Consider the following 22122-nt stretch of genomic DNA (forward strand, 5'->3'; position numbering starts at 1 on the left):
AATTGTGGGAAATCTGATGTAGTCCTGTTTCACTGTTATGGAGAGTGGTCCTATTTAGTTGTAACGAATTAGATTCAGAAGGACATGTTGTTAAACAAACTTAGGGGCGATCAGTGGATGGGGAGGTCCCTTGCCCTTGATATTTATGACATCGGCCATTTTGAGAGTACAAAACCAGAGCCACTGCCCTCTTAATAAGTATGTAAACATACAAGTAAATGCAGGTTCAAGATAATATAAAAGAGTAAAAATAAAGTAAAGTGGCCAGAGGTAACATTACCTCGATCGCGATGTCGTTGCAGTAGTCGTTTTTGGCATAGTTAGAACGTTCTTCTGGTTACAACAGGGCTCCTTTGTTGATGCCATGGTGCCGTGGATGCAATGTGTGTATTCTTTTAGGTTGAGATTGCCGTCATAATAGCCACAACAAGCGCGCTATTGGCGTTATTGTTGTGCGCTACTCCATACGGGGCGGGCTGCATAGCGAATTCACTCGGAAGCCAAGAACTCCTTGGTTCTCGCTCTGGGGCCTCCGGGGGTTCACAGCAGCCGCCGCCCAGCGGTCCTGTCGCTTTTGCTCTTGGGACTCGGGGGGCTCGCTGTTCAAGCACCAGATAAGGAAAACCCTACCGCCTCGTCTCGCGTTCCTCGGGGGCTTGCCTCTTTAAGAGGCAGGGGAGCCTACAGCCATGGGCTTGGGATTTCCGGGGCTTGCCGCTCCAGCTACCAAGAGACCTCATGACTCATCCTGGAAACCCTGCCGCCTCGTCCCGCAGTCCTCGAGAGGTTGCCACTTCGACGACAAGGAGGTAGCCTATAACCAGGAGCTGGGGTTTCCCAGGGCTTGCCAATCCAGCTCCAAGAGGCCTGGAGACTCGTTCTGGGGTCACCGGGGGTCCCCCTTTGCCGTGGCTGAGAGATCCAGTATCATCGATCTGCGGGATGCCGTGCAACAGACGGAACAACGAGGAGAACCCACAGCCTCGAGCCAGGGTCTACAGGGGCTTGCTGCTCCACCGCCAGGAGAACCGAAGTCTAAACCGGGGGTCCACCACTGCCACTGCGGGGAGATCTTGAAGCTTCGCTCTGCGGGTCGCCGGGGGCCACTCAGAGAGTCCCAGGACCAACTGCACTTTTCCCTCATCAATGAGGGAAAATCGGAGGCAATCCCAAACCCGTGCCTGTGCGGACAATGGTGGGTGGCAATGTTCCTAGAAAGACCCAGCCATCTCCTCAGCACAGCGACAGTAAAACAGCTTCATGGATGGCGGCCAGACAGTCGTCAACTCCAAGATCAGTAACAAGGTAAGTGCTGAAATGTTGCCAAGGTCCTGAGCGAATAGATATGCGATTAGCTCACGATGTTGCTAGCGTCATTCCTGTTACTTTTATGTGTTCAATTCCAATTGGAGACTGCCTCTGACAGAGATATTCCCAGGTAGGGGATCCCAAGCGCTTGGAGCTACTTCTGTGAGCTCCTACCAGTTGGCCATCTTGCCTCTGACCTCTGTCCCCACATACCCCACCCTTGCTCCCTAAATTCATCATATGGGCTGCATTTTGAAGATTCAAAATTCAATCACCGTACTAGTGTTCCTTGGTAAAACTAGAGAGTTAGGGAGGCACTAATTCTCAAAGTGTAGAGGGTGCCTCTGCTGGAGTATTGGGAGTGAACAGTCAATGAGACTGTTTATGATGCCCCCACACATCCCCTAGAGGGTGTCATGCTTCATCATTTGGCGATGCTCCTTGTTGGGCCAGCGCTACAATGCCCAAAAGGTCCCCCAAAGGGTTGCTTTGGCCGAGATCTTTTTCAAAGCTGCCTTATAGATGAATGCAAGTGAGGTGAGTTGTGACGTGGGTGTAGTGTGCAAGTTTAAAACTGGTAAGGGAGTTTCCTAACTCAAAGCTTTACTGACAGGAATACTATTCCAGGAATGAAAATCCAAAGGTAGGTTGGGGCTACCTTTGGGTTTCAAAGGAATCCGGGTAGTCAACAAGTTTGAGAACAGCTAAGAGAACTCCAATTATTGTCTCAAGAGTGGGGCCAAGTGGTGGTCAATTAATGTGTCAACATGTTTCACGCCTGCATTGGTCATAGGAATCCGGAGCGCTTCATCAGGACAAAAAAATACAAAAACATTTCGTGAATAAACTACCCCACCCTGAGCGGTGCCTGTTCAGCTACCATCTGTGTGTGTGTTGTGTTGCTCCAGGTCCAACCTGTAGGGAGAAAGAAAGCATATTAGTTGAGATTTTAAAGGCACTGGTAGAGCGGTTGTTGTTCCAACAGTGAAATCCCTTGGTCGAAAGGCTCTCCCATAGTACTAACTATGGTAGAAATATAAAAGACAAAATTATGTACAAGTGCATTAAAACATGATCAACAGTAAGATTCAGAATGATGGTCATTATATGGAACCCACGAGAGTAAGTAGTCATAGTGAAGTCCATAGAAGACACTGATACTGTGGTCTGGAGCTTGAAAACTATATATATGTTGCTTTTATCATTTTGGGAGAAGTGTGTTAGATAAAGCCTTGTATCAGTGGTTCACCATATCACACAATAAAGGCATCAGGGGAATCTAAAAACACAAATTGATGCAGACTCAAGTATTACCATCTGTATACTTTCATTGAGTCTAGCTGAGTGGAATGTATCATATATACACTTTTGACACAAGCTGCAAGCGTTGCAATGTGGGCATACATGAACATACAAACACAGAACTAGTGCCCCCTCACTATTTGCACGATATTAGGTGCAGCAGCTGTTGGTGAATGATATAGCTATGTCAAGTTATCACCATGGTTGTGCAACTATACACATCATGCTCGCAAACCAACATCAGGTGTCACTAATCATGCGATAATGTATGATCCAAAAAGAATTGTATAGAAGTCCGGTATACAAACTTACCTAGAGTTCGGCAGACTCCAACATCATCGGGTTAAACGCATGCTACCTGAAAATATTATGCAGTTCACAACATGCCAATAATTATAACAAAGAGATGAACGTGTTGCTTGGTGTTCAGGCCAACTTAGTCTGTACTCACAGTTTCGGGATGCAGCCAAATCGACATCATCTACCCTACTCCGAGTCCCCGTAAGAAGCAATACCGCAGGAGTTGTGGTTTGCTTAAGACTCGTTTCAAGCGCTGGTAAACTGGAGCGCTGACCTGTCAATTTGATGATACTGCGCATGTCCAGCACCCATCTTAGAGTGGAGGGGGGTTTTGCAGTAATGTGTGTCATGTGAAGAGAGAAAGAGAGAAACGCCCTAATCATGATGACTGGTGCGATATTCTCAGGCATCCCCTTGTCAAATGGGCATAACTTATGAAAATGTTAAGAACCTTGTGTAGAGTGTTCCTTGTCCATGCTAGAATTAACAGAGAAAGGGTCTAAACATTGTCTGATGTATATTAGGAGAAGCCCTAATAGTAGTTGACACAGATAGTACGTCAGCCGGGTTTCCCGTTTGTGAATCTCATAGCTAAGATAAACTCTAGGTCCTATAAAGGGAATTTATGGGGCATGGTCAATCCCAGATGGTGTAAGGGTGGGACTGTTACATATCTATGATAGTTATTCAATACATGTACCAAACTAAGTAGTGAGGTGACTGATACTAGACCCCAGAGTATCATAAAGGAACAAATGACATTGAGTGAGGGTGTTTATATCTCAGTCCAGAGGATGTCCTCATTGAGTCTATTTTTATTGGTCTGGAGGCGGAACACCCACAGTTCTTCCTGTGTGAAGATATTGCTTGTGCTCCAGGACAGATCTGACTCCAACACGGTCCACTTGAGGTCGGCTGTGGAGTGATTTGCCTCTTTTAAGTGGTTGTTCATTTTTGTAGTGTTTCTGCCACACCCGATACTTCTTTTATGTTCCCCCATTCTTATCTTGACTGGTATTGTGGTCATGCCAACATAATACAAAGTGCATGGACAAGTGATCAGATAGATACAGTTTGTGGTGTTACAATTTGTATGTTGTTTTTGTATCCATCTAAAACTGCCCAGCTTTAGAACATTCAAGTGGGTGGTGGAGTTACATGCAGTACAACTCCCACATAGATGATATCCTGTGACTCGTGGGAGGTTGCAGAGGGTGCCCTGTGTATTTTGTTTTTTATCCCTGGTCTTGTGTGTACCAGCTGGTCCCTAAGGTTCGGTGTTCTCTTGAATTAGAAGCGTGGACGTTTAAGTGTCAGGTTTCCCGCATTTAGGATCCGCCAGTGTTTTAAAATAATAGATTTCACTTTGTTAGAGAGTGGAGGGAAGGAAGTGATGCACGTTCTCTTTGGTGCGCACATTATCTTCCAGGAGAGCTTCTCTGTTATTTTTGCATGCCCTCTTTTCTGCTAATCTCACTATCCTCAGTGGATATTGTCTTTCCTGAGTTCCTTGGTCTGTACTCTGTATTCCGTGAAGTTACCACAGTTCCGTCGGAGGCGATGGAAATGTCCCTAAGAGAGATTCTCCCGGAGGGCCTTGGGGTGGTGGCTTGTGAAAGAGAGAAGGCTGTTATAGTCTATGCTTTTTCTGTAAGTTCTAGTTACCAATTGGCCTTGTTTGAGGCTGATCTGGAGGTCTAAGAAAGGGATTTCCGAGTTGGAAACATGGATCTTGAACTTGAGGTAAGGTTTAAGAGTGTTAATCCATTCTGTGAAGGAAGCGCAACTCTCATTATCTCCCTTCCAGAGGACCAAGACGCTGTCTATATTTCGCTTCCACAGCAGGATATTTATCGTGAAGGGGTTGGCGGTGCAGAGAATGTGTCTTGCTTTGAAATCTGCCATGTACAGGCTGGCCAAACTGGGAGCAAACGGGCAGCCCATTGATGTCCCCTGTATCTGGTGGTAGAGCTGGGTCTTGTATCAGAAAATGTTGTTCTTGAGTGCAAGGGTGGCACATTCCATGATGAATTCTGCTGGTGTTATGGTTGGGAGGTTGGTCGTTCTCAGGAGGCTCTCCACTACTTTCAAAGTGGCATCCTGAGGGATGTTGGTGTAGAGAGCCTCCACATGCAATGTCATGAGCAATGTGATTTCACCTGGATTCTTGATATTTTCAATGAGGTTCAGCACATTCTTTGTATCCTTCAAGTAGGATGGAGTAGTCTGGACTATAGGTCAAAGGAAGAAGTCACAGAACTCCCTAAGTGATTCTAAGATGGAACCTATTCCTGCAACGATGCATCTTCCCGAGGTGGGTGTGTCTCTTTGTGAATCTTAGGTTGTTATGTTTCATACAGGTGCTCCGATATAGGCTCAGGTAGTAACGAAACCTTTGCCCTATATTTACCTGCCATTACACTACATAACGGTTCTTGGTACTGACCTTTTACCTAGTTATGGTACTACTTACAGGACATGTGGTTTTCTACCAAAAACTAGTCTCTTTCATTATGCATGGAATCTCAGCAGGACTACCATCTCCTGCATAATAACTCTGTATAAGAGTCATTCCTTCCGTCATTCTAAGACCGACGTGACAAAGCAAGGTAGATCCCCTGATGGTACCACTTTGGGTATATAAACACCATATCTTTGGTGAAGTGGGAGAGGAGAAAAAGGACTTCCATGCTGACACACTGATGCAAGCGGCTGAGGTTCCTGCATGCAGACACTCCAGCTCGCAGTGGTCTGACATCAATCGCGGGGTGTCCATCTCGAGACCAAGACGGGGTCCCACAGTCTCTCACTTCAGGTAACGGGGTTGGCTTCAACCTAGGGGGATTCTTGGCTTACACCTACATACATGCTAGGGGGAAACAGCGTTTACAACACTGTTTCCACAACACAGTGCTATTACAACACAGTTGTTACAATGACGACGTTGTTAGTACACAATACCTTTACATCGCAAGTCGTTACAAGGACTTGCAGTAGGGGGTGCAAAGGTATTGGATATAAAATCTAACACCTTCCCTGCTGCTGCGCAAACTGGAGTAGGAATAATAAATAATACTATTCCTAAGTCCAGCTCGCCTCCTACAGCAAGTCGTTGTAATGACTTGCAATGTAAAGGTATTGTGTACTATCAACGCAGTCGTTGTAACAACCACGTTGTAATAGCATGCATATTTGCATTCATTATAACATTCTGTATTCCATGCTAGGTACACTTAGGTACGTCTAGTTAGGGTTGCATGGTAGGAGTATGCATTGTTATTGACATGTATTTATATATCTGCCTGTATTTAGCGTTTTAGCACTATGGTAGGAATCTCCCATCCTTTTACTCTTTTGGCGCTTACAATCATTTGCATTCATTTCTGTCTTATGGTTGTCTCATCACACCTATTTCACACGAGAATGGCGATGGTTCAATAAATACTTATTGAAAACGTCGCCACTGTTTGATTTCTGTGTACTTCTCTGAGACTAAGTGAGCATGAATGACTGAGCGAATAGTACTGTACTGTTTCCACGATTCTGAGGGATCAGGGTTGTCATGTTCGATAGTTGCCAAGAAATATTCTCTCCTTGGTAAGAGGAGTTTACATTGACACTTTGAGCTAGCTGGTGTACAGGTGAACATACCCGGTGCAGGTGTCTGGAAGCAGTATGGACACCAGTCCCACATTCTATGTTGTCTAAACACGCAGATCCTATATAGGCTTATAGGAACTATGCAACAAAGTAGTACGCAGAAGTATGGGGCCATGGATTTTTTGTGGATCAGAAAAGAGCCCTCTTTTTTCAAAATCCAGCCTTGATGTTCAGCTGAGGGAGCTAGATTCTGTATGCTTCTCTGGAGGTTGCTAGTAGGGTTTGTGTCCATCTTCGCATAGTAGGTCATATTTGCCAGTTGCCACTCACCGTCGGATTCTTCTTTGTTCATAATTATTGTTGCTCCTCCTTTATCAAACGGTCTTATGACGATGGATTCGTCCTGAGTGAGTTTGTTCAGTGCAATCTTTTATCTGTTGGGAAGGTTGTCATATTTGTTATTGTTTTTCAAAACGTCCTTATCCTTCAGAGCTACTTATTAGAAGGTGAGTATTTCACAGGGGGTCATGGTTGCAGTTGGAGTGAAAGTGGATTTGGGTCTCATATCGGAATCTGTGGTGGTTGTAGAGATCTCAGTTTGGAAGGAGTGGAGTCTCACTTTTTGGAAGAACTGGTGTAGCTCGCTTGTGAGGCGGAAAGAATCCTCACGCAGGCACTGTGTGTCCATTGGTGCCTGGGGGCGTAGCCCTCCTGCCCGCAGCCGCCCACAGCTCCCTCGGCGTGTGCGGCTGCGGGCAGGAGGGCTACTACTGCCTAAGTAGACTGAGTTTACTTAGGTTCAAAGACGTGAGCCAAGGCAGGAGACCTGACAATCATGTCAGTCCGTATGACGTCAGACCGCCCACCCCCTTCAGAGTCTGAAGGGGTGGGCGGTCTGGCGTCATGTTGATTGACATGATTGTCACCAGGTGGCAACACAAGTGCACATGTTTGGGGACGGAGGGAGAATTTTTTACCCATGTCCACTCATGCGCACTTGCGTTTGCACTTTTTTGCACATGCCCATTAGGACCCCTTCGGACTCCTAATGGGCGCGCTGAAGGCATAAAATTACCTGCGCGCCAAGGCAATCCTGGTGCTGCAGCAGCGCCAGAATTGGCTGAGGGGCTGCCAGTCCAGTAGTGACGTCAAGGCGCCAAGGGTAGCAGAGGTGGCGCGGGCGTGGACCAGTACGGGCGGTTAGGTAAGTTTTGTTTTATATATTTGATTCTCCCCCCGTGCGACATCCCCCCCGTGAGCCGCTACTTCGAGTCCTCCCTCCCTCAAGCATGCCATCCAGGCCACCGCTGACTATGTAATTGGGGTTTTTAAATGCTCCGCCAATGGATCTGATTAGATTGCCTGGCTGCTTAAACCAACCCCTGATGTTATTATCAGCACAACGCCAAGACCCCAGATAACACAAGGTACCCCAAAGGTCTACGGCAATGCTCAAATTCCATTTGGCAGCAGGGCAGGTACTCACAAGGGCTTGGCAGACGTTCGAAATATGTGTCTGCCCTGTCAACCTTCCCAGAGCAGGGTTACACAGACTGCGCACTGCACTGGAATAGTCTATTCAATCTTCCCAGAACAAGCTGCAGATTTGTGTTTAACATTCCCATGTTTTTCCGCAGATTCCACCTTCCCTCGTGACATCGCTTTTGATGGCGGTTTCTGTACCTTTGTGACAACGCGCCTTGCCGGAAGGTGGAAGCACATATTACTGTTGTGTCGATCCAGTTTGTTGCAGAAGCTTTTGTTTGTTTATTGGACGTAATTCCTTTTTAATCCTGTGAGAAGAGACAATCATTTAGAAGAATTTGGCCACGTTCTATTATTACCCATCTTAAGTTTTTTCACAGTTGATGCCCCCTGCAAGTTTCGAGCCAGAGTGTAAAGTGTTGTGTTTGTGGATACACGTGCCTAAAAGAATGTTTTTAATGTGCTTTACCAATCCATATGTAAAATGGATAGAAGCGCCGGCAGTGATTTAATAAAAAAAACATAAATATGCTTCCTGTAGGCCTGTAATTTTGTTTATTTATTGTTCCTGCCCGTGCTCTCCACTGACTCATGCAGCACTTCAGATCGAGGCCGTCTTGGCCAGATAGCAAGCAGGGAGAAGAAGAAAGGCCGCGTGACACAGCAAGTTTACTGCCTTCATCAGACTCAGTGAAAAGGACTGGGCAGGAAACAATGTTTTGAATTTTAATTGAGAATAAGCGGCAGAGCATTGGATGTTTAACAGTGGAATTATGTGTTAGTGTTTTAAAGTAGAGTCACTAGAGTGCTGCTTGTAGTATTTATTTAAGCAATCAAGCTTCCTTAATTATTATGTATTTTGTACATGATGAAGACATAATACCTGGCTAATCACTCAGCAGTGACAGATGGCTTATGTTGGATGCGAATTGGCTTGCATTTTTTCTACTTGCGTTTGGAAGTGTAAACACACTGGTTTGTGCTGAAAGCAGCCGCTTCCGAATGCTAGCAGTAAAATTCAAGCTAGTAATCAGGGTATAAACTAAAACTAGCGAAGCATACCTTGTAACAAATTCCAATCCACGGATGGCACAGAGTGTAATTGTGTTATGCGTCATCATCTTTATACAAGGCATAAACTGAATAGTGAGCTAAGACAAGCTTCATCTTTACAGGCAATCATTGTAAGGCGAATCCACCTGGGACTCTCTTGTCTCTATGCATCTACTATGCTCCTACATAACCTCCTCCCTCATCTTTCCATAGCCCCTCTCTCACATGCATTTCTTTTGTTTTGTAGTGCTGTGTAGTGTAGGATTTCAGAGCCATTTACATCTCATACACACACATTCTACAGAGACAATGGCATACGTGTGTGAATCATTGCATAGGGAATGTTACATAAAACAAACGTGGACTATATGGTGCAGGGGTCACATGTCAGCAATAATGGTAGGCAGTATAGTTTAAGACTGACTGTTTGGTCTGGAGCAGCACAAACGTACAATTTAAAACCAGTTGTAACACCATGGTTGTGTTGACTATACAAATGCGCTCGCTTGCTGTGTGCACTCAGGTGTCACTTTTACGCCCACCACTTTCAAATGTCACCAGCCACCACTGTCCTCACGTGGGGTAGGGACAAAGCCCAAACCCAGTTGTAGTGCTGCCATCTCGCCATCGTCCAGTGTCTTATCTGAGAGATTGACCATCAGGTCTGGTTGGATGTTTGGCTCCGTGTTTTCCTCTGGTTGTCCACTCCCTGCCACTGGACTTGTTTGTCAGTTCCTCTCTTTCTTCTTCTGCCTCTGCCCTGAAAAGGTTGAGGGATAGGGCTTTGGAATAATGGTGCATAAGGTTGATGTGCTGTACATCCTAGGTACCAAAATTGGTTGCCAGCTGGAAGTGGTGGTCCCTGGAAGCCATACATCGGAGGCAGGGAGTAACCCCTGTTGGCCTCTGTAGTTGTAGTGACCCTCATTGCTTGAATTACTGTGTGTGGAGCAGTAGGATATGTTAGATGTGGTAGAAGCGGTAGAAACCTCATTGGAGGATTGGTTGTTATCCTTTGGTTAGTTATCCTCCTTAGTCAGTGGGTGGATACGTTTTCCTGTCGAATTTGTATGTCTTTCTGTCATTTTTGTATCTTTTGCTGCATTAAATATTCTTTGTGCTCATTGAGCTCAGAATTGATCTCTTTGAGGCGGGGCTTGTATACTGTTATACTGATACAGGTTTTTAATGCAGCCTCTGGAATATTTATTTTGATCGTGATGGTGTCTGCGAGTCGTTTTGCAGTGCTGACTACCACGATCATCCAATTCCGAGTGCATTTCCACACTATCTGGCTTCATTCTCTTCTAAAGATCAAATCCTCTAGAAACAGGCATGGTGCTATATTCACAATTAAGCCATTGGATGCTGCATTGGCCCTCAGATATTCTGTCATGATTTTCCCATGAAGTGCATTCTTCATATGTTTTTTCTTTAGGGATGCAATTGTGTTTCAGTTGCCTTGGGTGTATCTAGATGATCACTTGTCTATGCATTAGTAATATGTTGGCATGACCACAAAACCAGTCAAGATAAGAATCGGAGAACATTGAAGTACTATCAGGTGTGGCAGATATGATACAAAAATGAGCAACCACTTTAAAGAGGCAAATCACTCCACCGCCGACCTCAAGCGGACCGTGTTGGAGGCTGATCCGTCCTGGAGCACAACCACTATCTTCAGACAGGAACAACGGTGGGTGTTCAACCTCCAGACCAATAAAAATCCACTCAATGAGGAGATCCCCAAAATGCTATATTGCTTATTCCGGGGACCCAGAGCAAGGTTGATATTGTCGATTTAGCCGCGCGCCGAAACTGTGAGTACAGGCTAAATCGGCCTGAACACCGTCCAGAATGTTCCTCTCTTTGTTATTATTGACATGTTGTGAAATGCACAAATATTTTCAGGTAGCACGCGTTCAACCCAATGATGCTAGAGTCCGCCGAACTCTAGGTAAACTCGGTATACCAGACTTTTATACAATTCTTTTTGGACCATACATTATCGCATATAGTTAGTGACACCTGATGTTAGTTTGCGAGCATGGTGCGTCTGGGCACACAATCATGGTGATAACTCGACATATCTACATAATTCACCAACAGCCTCCACACCTATTATCATGCAAATATTGAGGGGCACTACTTCTGTATTTGTATTTCCATGTATGTATGTCCATGTATGCCCACATTGCAATGCTGCAATATACGATTATGATGTATGCCTCATCCAACAACAATCCCGACATAGCATGACCTCCAGAATCCTCAGTTGGGCAATGATATGATGTGGCATTTACCATTGTATCTAAACCAACCAGGATTTTGTGCAAGATGCAAGTAATATATACCATATTGAAACATCTCTGCAGCTCATGTCAAAAGTGTATAAATGATAAATTCCACTCAGCTGGACTCTGTGAAACTGTACAGATGGTAATACTTGAGTCAGCATCTTTTTTTTAAAAAGTTTTTTATTGAAGTTATATAGTGTCATTGCAAATTGATAAAACAAAATGAAATAAATCAGATTTTATCAAAACACATATCCAGCTGTCAGAGACCGATATCTAACAAAGTTTCTACTTCCCACAGAATAGTCATTATACAATTGTTATCAATCAAAAAATGCGCCCCAAATTTTGTCGAATTTTCTTAACCCCCCAACCCTCAAAGCATAACTTTGCTCGCTTTTCCTAACCCTCCGCATTTTCTGTAGCCATTCCTGCATGGATGGGATCTGTTCAGATCGCCAATTCTGAAGTAACAAAGATCTAGCCACTGCCATGGCGACGATATACACCAATTTGGCCAGTGGTTCAGAAAGCATGAGATCCGGAGCAAAGCCATAAAGCATTAATTTGACATTTAGAGAAATCATAATCTGGTAAAAAGATCTTAAGAAAGCAAAAATCTCATCCCAAAATACTTTAACCTTAATGCAGTGAATCATTACATGCGACCAATTGGCCGGAGTAAACTTTAAACATCTGAAACAATTGGATGAATGACCGCTGTACATTTTGGCAATTGCTGCAGGTGTACGATACAAAAGCCATTTCCCAAAAAATAACATTCTGCGCCAGCTGGCACCCCTTAATGTACTAAAATTAAATTTATTTAGAGTCCTCCAGGTATTCAAAGATAATTCATGATTTTCTTGTTCCCGCCATTTTTTAGCGGCTTTAAGACCCAGATCTGCCTCCCTAGTCTGTGCTAAGCAGCTTTTTCAATCTCCAGGTTTCCTTATTACTGCATTAAACAAAAGATCATTATTCAAAGGGGATAAATGAATCAACCGTATAGAATCGAATTGTTCCAGAGTTTTATATATTTTATTATAAGACCCAACTAACAGAAAATTGCCATGAACTAAAGATTTTATCTAACGGGGAAACCCACACTCTATTTTTCAGAAAATCGGTCACTTTATTGAATCCTACCCTAGCCCAGTGTTCCACTATTTCAAGCCCCACCCCACTCTCTGTAAACGGGAGTAAATTAGTGAATAAAGAAGTGGAATTAAAGAGGGACAGAGAATATCTTTTAAGCATGGCAGTACGTTTCCTAAAGAGCCGTGCTAATGTCTTATAACGGACGAGTTTGGGGGATTTAAGCAGCTTTTCCAATCTCCAGGTTTCCTTATTGCTGCATTAAACAAAAGATCATTATTCAAAGGGGATAACTGAATCAACCGTATAGAATCGAATTGTTCCAGAGTTTTATATATTTTATTATAAGACCCAACTAATAGAAAATTGCCATGAACTAAAGATTTTATCTAACGGGGAAACCCACACTCTATTTTTCAGAAAATCGGTCACTTTATTGAATCCTACCCTAGCCCAGTGTTCCACTATTTCAAGCCCCACCCCACTCTCTGTAAACGGGAGTAAATTAGTGAATAAAGAAGTGGAATTAAAGAGGGACAGAGAATATCTTTTAAGCATGGCAGTACGTTTCCTAAAGAGCCGTGCTAATGTCTTATAACGGACGAGCTTGGGGGATTTAGGAACCTGCAGAGGGGAAGGTATCTGACTTTCGAAGCAAATTATATCAAAGAAGAAGTTGATAAATAAATTTTTATGTAAAGTTTTCTCTTTGAATCTCGACAAGTATTGAGCGAAGTCGGCGTTATAATATTCTCTGAGATTCGGTAGTGAAAGGCCTCCCTGATTCGAATCCACAGAGAATACTCATTGCAATTTGAGTTTTTTTTTTGCCCAAACAAAGCTTGAGAACATAGATTCAACTTTAGAAAAAAAATGTTCCAGACAAAAAACAAGGAATCGTGGAGAACAGAAAATTAAATAAAGGTAGAATGGACATTTTTATCAAGGCCACACGTCTAAGAATTGATAATGGCAGAGAATTCCACTGGGTGAGCATTGTATGAACCTTTTGAAGAAGTGGATCAAATTGAGACTGAACAGGTCTTTAACTGAAACTGAAACAAAAACCCAGAGGTATCTCTTCGGTTTATCATTGATACAACCGCTTAAATCAGGATGCATTTCAGGATTTCTACCTCCACAGACCAATATTTCTGTTTTCTTTTTATTGATCCGATATCCTCCAAAAGTCTCGAAAACTTGAAAAAGCAGGAGTACTCGAGCTTGAGATTGTAAATCGGTTTTAATTAACAGCATAATGTCATCAGCGTAAAGCTTGATCTTAGACATTGACGGGACAGGAGGGGAGATCTCAGCGCAATCCCGAATTGCAATTGCAAGGGGCTCAATAAAAAAAGCAAAAAGAACAGGGGATAAAGGACAGCCTTGTCTCGTACCACGTTTAACTAAAACTGACCCTACATTTGCTGTGTTTATAATGACATTAGCTTACGCACCGGTATATAGATTACTAATTAAGTTGATAATTTTATCCGGAATACTAAAATATTGCAAAATGATAAAAAGTGTCTCCCAAACCACCAAATAAAAAGCTTTTTCTGCGTCTAATAATAATCTAAGGCTTCAATCAAATAATGAGTTTTTTGTTATCAATTGTCTGCCTGCAATGAATCCGTTCTTATCAGGGTGTATTAGGTCGGGTGATATATGGTTAAACCGAATTGACAATAATTTTGTGACTATCATATAATCAGAATTTAATAAAGTAATTGGTCGGTATGAGTTAGGATCTTTAGCGTCTTTCCCCTTCTTCAAAAAGCTAACCACCGTGCCCTCCCGGAAAGAATCTGGAATAGGCCCTCTTTCCAGCATAGAATTGAGTAATTGCGAAAATAAATCAGAAAAGGCGGAAAAGAAAACTTTGAAAAACTCAGCGGGTAGCCCATCCGGGCCACAGGCTTTGCCATTCGGAAGATCAGTCACTAGCAGCCCAATTTCGTCAAGTGAGAATTGCCGATTGTTTAATATGGGAGAGGGAGGGCATAGCAGATTTTTCTAAGAAATCACTTGAGTCAGCATCAATATATGTTTTTAGATTCTTCTGATGCCTTTACAGGTTGATATGGCAAACCACTGATACTAGGCTTTATCTAACACACGTCTCCCAAAATGATAAAAGCAAGATATATATAGATTGCAAGTTCCAGACCACAATATCAGTGTCTTCTATGGACTTCACTATGCCTACTCACTCTTGTGGGTTCCATTCAATGACCATCATTCTGAATATTACTGTTGATCATGTTTTAATGCACTTGTACATAATTTTGTCTTTTATACTTCTATCATATTTAATACTACACACAATTGGGGTACTATGGGGAGCCTTTTGACAAATGAATTTTGCTGTTGGAACAACAACCGCTCTACCAGTGCCTTTAAAATCGTAACTACTATGCTTTCTTTCTCCCTACAGGTCGGACCTGGAACAACACAACAGACACACAGTAGGTAGCACGAACAGGCATCGCTCAGAGTGGGGAAGTTTATCCACTATATGTTGTTATTTTTTTTTATCCTGATGAAGCGCCCTGGATCCCTATGACCAACGCACAAGCGAAACATGTTGGGACATTAATTGAGGGGTGACCACCACTTGGTCCCACTCTTGAGACAGTAATTGGAGTTCTCTTCCTGTTCTCAAATTTGTTGACTACCCAGTTTCCTTTGAAACCCAAAGGTATCCCCAACCTACCATAGAATTTTTATTCCTGGGAGGGTATTCCTGTCAATAAAGCTTTACATTAGGAAACTCCCTTACCAGTTTTAAACTGCACACTACACCCCACTTCACAACTCTCCTCACTTGCATTCATCTATACGACAGCCTCGAAAAAGATCTCCCCCAAAGCAACCCTTTGGGGGACCCGTTGGACATTGCAGCGCCGGCACAACGAGGAGCATTGCCCAATGATGAAGCATGACATCCTCTAGGAGATTTGTGAGGGCAACATAAACAGTCTTCTTCACTGTCCACTCCCAATACCCCAACAGAGACACCTTCTACACTTTGAGAATTTGTGCCTGCCTTACACTCTAGTTTTGCCAAGGAATACTAGCCCTATGATTGAATTTTGCAATTGCTACTAGGAGCACATGCTTCTGGGCTTCTTGAACCAGGTCCCTGTCCCCCCCGAACCCCTTTTCCTTCTGAGTCGGTTCGAATTTGAAACTGTATTCTGAAGGCCATGATACAAAGGTGACATTTTCCTACTTTCTTGGTCAAAATGTCTCAAAATGATTATCCTCTTCTCAATAGAATCCATGCAGTTATCACCAAAACTTACAAAAACCCTTATATTTAAGGCTCCCACGGTATGTCCCTCCACTGGTTACAGTGGCAAAAGCATCACATTCATATAATGTGGGTGCCACCGGCTATTCACAGTAAGGGCTTACTTTTCCTTGTTTCCATCATTTAAGGGACAGATTAGACCTTGATTTTAGATCCTTAGCTTTTTCTCTGGTTTCATTCAATCCTATTTTTTTATCTAGATTAGGGGGCTGCACAATCTCCAACATGATGGTCAAATTATGGAACAGTTTGCTGTTGAAATTCGTTTCCCAAGGGTGGGAAACATTTGTAAGTGTGATTTTTACTAGGGCTTCCATTCATTACATTTTATTCTTCTGTACTGATGTTTAATCATAGTGTCAGGATACAAGTTCTGTTACAGCAAATGGTAGACGACCATGACCACTTGGATACTTCTTAATGATGTGGAATATAAAGTCTGATACAGGAGAAGGTAAGGTATCAGAACCACTTTGGTACTTCTTGAGTTAGGCAGATCGAGTATGATGTGGAGTTGTGGCTAATAGGACCACTAAGGTAGTCCTTCTTCAGCTAAGTTGTGGGTGGAATACTATTTGGAGCAGTTCAAGCTAAGTTACCAAGACCAACTGGATATTTTTTTATTGGAGTTCTGGAGCTAGGTAATATGGTAGGATTTGAAGCAACAGAAGCTCAGCTATTAGGACCACATGTTATGATATGTTATGTGTATTTTTATATTGCACAACTCGGAAGTGTATACTGGCATTAAAGTAGAAGCTGTATGGACCTAGCCATGGTTGGGGCTAAGTGAAGATTCAGGTCTTCCGTTTCTTGTAGAATTCAAGAACCACTGAGGAGGCACTGCTGTTCCTGGGCAGATCTATCCTGGCTTTACGAGCAAGGTAGGAGAAGGCAAGACTCTCAGATCTGGTTCTGCGTATGTGGGTTGTGTGTGAGTAGGAGTCCAACTGAGTGGAGGTCTCTGGTAGGTTTGTGGAAATGTATGTAGTTGTTGAGGTATGTGGGGCCAATGTTATGTAAGGCTTTGTATTTGTGCATGAGAAGTTTGAAGAGTGCTCCTCTGTGGATATTTTATAAGATGGACATCCTAAAATGCTTTTAAAATTTTGATGCAGGCTGGGAAGGTCTGCTACAGTGAAAGTTGAGCTGTCTTGACAACTCTGACAATTTTAATTGGAAGTCTAAGGACTGTTAGGGGTTTTGAGTTAGATGTTGGTGCAGACTGGCATCAATATAAGCACATATATCTAGGCCACCTAGCTATTTATTAGCTGGACATTCTATGGAAGTTAACTGGTTTGCAATCTGAGGGCCGCCTAGAATCAAACATGAGCAAACAATCATATAGCAGTAGACACCTCAGCAGTAGGTCTATGTAGAACATTTAGAAGTGGAATTGGAGAAAACTGGGATAAACCAACAGACACATCATAAGGGTATGTGGAAGGGACTACAGTAGAAATTGTGGAAACTCCAAGATGGCCACCACAGATTCCCACTAAGATAGGGAGAGTGTGGCTCTAAACTATGATACACATACAGAAAAATGACCAGAGAATTCGCCGCCTCCACAGTATACAAAATCGAGGGAGGACGAGGAAATCAGCGCGAAGGAAGAGGCAGGATCGATGGAGAGGATAATGGAGACAAAGAAAGATAATGGGAAGCAGGCTTACGGTTTAACTGCTTTCCATGGAGATGACTGAGAGGATCCAGCCGAAACATCAAGAGCAGACTGAAGCTGACAAAGATGAATGACAAGGCTTAACCCTGTGCATACTCAGCAACCTGAGAGAATAAGGCGCTGTGATCCAGACCACTGAGGCCCAGGTTCAGGGCTTCGGCACCAGGCAAGAGATACTTTACTCAAATGGCACCAATAAGGGTTCATAATGACACTGTGTGGTGATGGAGGTCTTTATAAGAGCCCAATAGGCCTGGCTGGGACTCAACAGGTGGGTTGTGAGAAGCATGGACTTCACACATAGGTTTTTCCGAGCACTGCACTAATGGTTAGTGAAGGAGAGAAGAGCAAACATACGATTTGATACTCAGTGCCGGTTCTATTTTCCAGAGGGTCGACTGTGGTATACAGAGAAGACTTGAGAAAACGGGAGACTAAGAGAGGGGAAATCCCCAAGATGACACATGAGAAGGCAGGAGTGACGCGACTCCGTGATGAGTCATGATTGATGTCTGTATTTTATTTTCCACAACCTTCACCCTCCTTATACTACTATGTCAGGTGGACAATAAAGGGAATAGACACCACCATTATTTGACTTGTGTTGAGTCCTATAAGACTGTTACGTGGGGCCTCTCAGAAGCCGGTTTGGAGCAGCCCAGGATAATCCAATCTGACAACGCAGTGATACGGTTAAGACACTAGCCAGAAGTAAAGCTGTGGTAACCCATTGGATAGGGTGCTACACTTGCACTCAGCAATCCTGTGGGGGAAGTATAGAAAGATTTTCAGAGGATGAGGGAAAGTTAGAGGGGCAGGGATTCGTCTGTCCTCATGCATTTTTTTGTGTGAAGTTAGGTAAGGTGCTGTAGGAAGTTTCCCTTCGACTCTCTGGCTTTCAACCAGATGTCTGGGCTTGACACTAAGGGCTACAATCTATATGGGGTTTGTGGTATAGGGCAGTTTTGATTGAGAAGGGCGGACAACGAAATAAGGTACAGGATAACAGGTACAACAGTATCAAAGAGGGTCTTCCCTACCTGTTGGGGAAAATGAAACTCTTTCAGACCCATTTCCATGTCACATATACCAACATACAGTAAGTCTTCCACCAAGTCCCGCTGCCATTGTTGGAAGCATCAGGTGCATACATAGATACATCTAAGGCACGCTATCAACACTCTTCTACCTCTTTCGCACTATTTATAGCGCTATGGGGAAACCAGACAAGCACCAGCCCAAGTTGCAGTTGGAGCAGCGCAAGTCCACCAGGTCCAGGGAGGTAGACACAGAGGCGCCGTCCTATTAGCAATGTGCCCTGAGTGCCGATCTTGGGGGAGTTCTGAAAGTCACACTCACTACCATGCAGCAAAGCTCTACAACTATAGATGGCAAAATCGACTCCCTCACATACCGCATGGACCGCATGTCCGAAAGAATGGGCAAGCAGGCTGAAAGAATCAACATGGTGGAGAGAAGAGTGTATGATACCGAAGATCAGCAAATTGCCACCACTGAAACGCAAAACGTACGGAAACATTGATTGTGACTCTGCAAAATAAGGCTGAGGACTTAGAAGCATGATCAAGGTGTCTGCTTATAGTTGGATTGCCCGAATCCTCAGCCACTGGGAACATGGAACAATTTGTTTGAAAGTTGCTCATAACCTTACTGGGCCGTGATTCTTTTTCACCTGTAATCATAGTGGAGCGGGCTCACCCTTTGCTAGCCTCGCGGCTGCTACCCATTGCCCCCCCCCCTCGCCCAATATTAGCTAGACTATTAAACTACATGGACAGAGATTCGGCACTGCGGAGAGCCAAGGATCTCCGAACACTTCACTTTGAGGGCTCTGATCTATCTTTGTACCCGGATTTACTTTCCTGGTCCAAGGAGCGGGGGAACAATATGCTCCAATGAAGCGTAAACTGAGAGAACTCAATTTGGAAAATGCTTTGCTTTATCCTGCGAGACACAGAGTTACAATTGATGGCAAAACTAAGATTTATGTTGATCCAAATAGTCTACAACAGGCGCTCTAAAAACATCACAACATCAAATCTAAGAAAACCTCTCAGGACTTGGAACTGGACGATGGTGGCCCCGCAGTGAGTTGGACAGTCAAGGTTAACGCTCTCACTTACAGATTCAACATTGTACCACATATGCACTCAAAATGCTGTTTGCCACCGCTACTGGTGCTAAGTCATATGATGTATCAATTATAATAGTCGTATGTGTATCATGACACCATCCACTTATCACTGTTCTTGTATACCCTATTGGCACCTATAGTTTGGCATTCTATCTGTTGCTTAGAAGTTGGAGGGTAATGTTTGAAAAGGATCGCTCACAAACTCATACCACCTGGAGTGCAGTTTATAGGTACTCACCGCCTGCGTGTATTATACACAGCAGTGGGCTTACAAGGGTGGGAGGTACTATGGGAGGGACTCATAAGCTATGTCGTGGGGAAAGAGACATGGCATGGGAAGCAGGTTCCATATGTTGTAGTTTATTTTCCCTAAGTAGCCGAATGAAGAAGTTCAGTTTGGAAACTAGTTCTATGTTTGCAGTTAGAAGACAAGATGAGCACGCTTGGTGACAATCATGCTCAAAGGGCTCCACCAAGCCCAAATAGTACTACTATAATATTAACTTGGAATGTCAGGGGGTTGCACAATCAATATGAAATCAGAAATATTGTCCTTTATCTGCAGAGATATAATATTGATTTTACTATATTGCAAGAGACACATCTAGAACCTAAATCAGGACTACTTACACAAAGTAGAATGAAGGGCTCCTTTGTAGCAGCAGGTTTTACATCGAACGCACAAGGTGTTCTGATATGAGCCCATTGTGGCCAGGCATACAATCCAAGAGGTATGTGTAGACTCAGATGGTAGGTACATAATGGTGCGCTGTCGTAAAGATGATCTTGATGTGCTTCTGGTGGGAGTTTCTGGTCCCAACTATGATGATCCTCAATTTTATTGATCTCTCAACAACAGACTCACTGCATATATGAATATTCAGCAATTATGGGGGGAGGGATTATAACTGTGTACTGTCATCTGAATTAGAAAGGTCTTGATGACCCCCCAGATGACTATCTGGTGTGGCTAAGGCAATCACCCCCCTTGCTGAGACCGGTGGGCTGATCGAAGTCTGGCAATAATTATCACTACAAGGCAGAGAGTACACCCATTACTCTTCGCTGCACGGCATACATACACGCATAGATTATTGGCTCATCTCAAAGTCTACTCCTATATATACAAGAGTGTTCACATCTGCCCCGCACATTCTCTGACCACTATCCTGTTAAGCTTATCCTTACACTCGAAGATATGCAACCTAGGTCTCAGGCTTGGCGTTTCCCATAATATCCTTTTTGGATGCAGTGTTTCACAAGAAACTAGCACAAGCAAAAGATGAATACTTCCGCATCAATATTGAAAGTGTACCTCGAATGGCCACCATCTGGCAGGCATTCAAGGTCTATATTCGTGGGATAGCAATCTCGAAACATGCCAGGGATCTCCAGTCCATACGGGACTGAATGCTAAAACTTGAAAAAGAACTAGCGGTGCTGGAGTGTGATACACAGAAAACGTCAGAGCCCGAGAGACTCACACAGATTAGATGGAAAATCGACAAATACAATGAATTGGTACAATCCAAAGCATTGGGAAATAGGCCACCGCTAATGTATATGGTGATGGAGAGAGACCCAGTGCCACGTTAGCAGCTTTGTCTCAACCGGCCAGGGGAGACAGTGAAGTGTTGTCTCTTCAAGATAGTGATGGTACGCAGGTGTGGAGTGCCCCACAAATAGTTAAGTGCTGTTGGGCGTACTATGCATAGCTCTACACCTTGCGTGAGCTCCATACTGATGAATCAGCCGAAAAATATCTAGCACACATTGCTATGAAATCGCTGACCAAATCACATAGGGAATGGCTAATGGCACCACTCCACACCACTGAAATCACAGACGCATTAAAAGAAATGCAAAATAATAAAGCACCAGGCTTGGATGGCCTCACTGTAGCCTTCTATATGTAATGATATATGTATTTTATGTAGTGCAAAATCACCTTCAGGTCTGTAAGCGCTTATAGAGAAAGTGACCAAAGTCACTGACGGCAGCTGGAACCACAAGCAGAGAACCTGAAATTACACTGTGGCTAGCGCCTCTCTAAATAGGAGCGCTTTAAGTTGTTTCCTAAAAGTGAGGAGAACCAGTTCCCTGTGGAGGTACTAAGGTAGGTTATTCCAAATTTGTGGAAGCAGGACAGAGAATGCTCTACCCTCTTTGGATTTAGAGATATATCTGGGGAGAGCTAAACGGCAGGCCTCAGATGATCGCAGTGTCTGGCCAGGAACATATTTCTCTAGGCGTTCTATACACTGGAGCTTGGCCATTACTTGCCTTGTTGGCAATGCATAAGCCTTTGAATTGAGTTCTGTGTTTGATGGGGAGCCAGTGCAATTTGTGTAGCAGAGGGGTAGCACGGGTCTTTCTGGGAAGTCTGAGAATGAGCCTGGCCACATCATTTTGTACCACCTGCAGTCTCTTGATAGGTTTTCGGGGGAGGCCGATGTAAAGGGTATTCCCATAGTCTAACCTAGAGATGACAGTGGCGGAGACAACCATCTGTAATGAAGAC

The sequence above is a fragment of the Lissotriton vulgaris genome, chromosome 1_1, assembly GCF_964263255.1.
Source record: "Lissotriton vulgaris chromosome 1_1, aLisVul1.2, whole genome shotgun sequence".
In the NCBI taxonomy this organism is placed as follows: Eukaryota; Metazoa; Chordata; class Amphibia; order Caudata; family Salamandridae; genus Lissotriton; species Lissotriton vulgaris.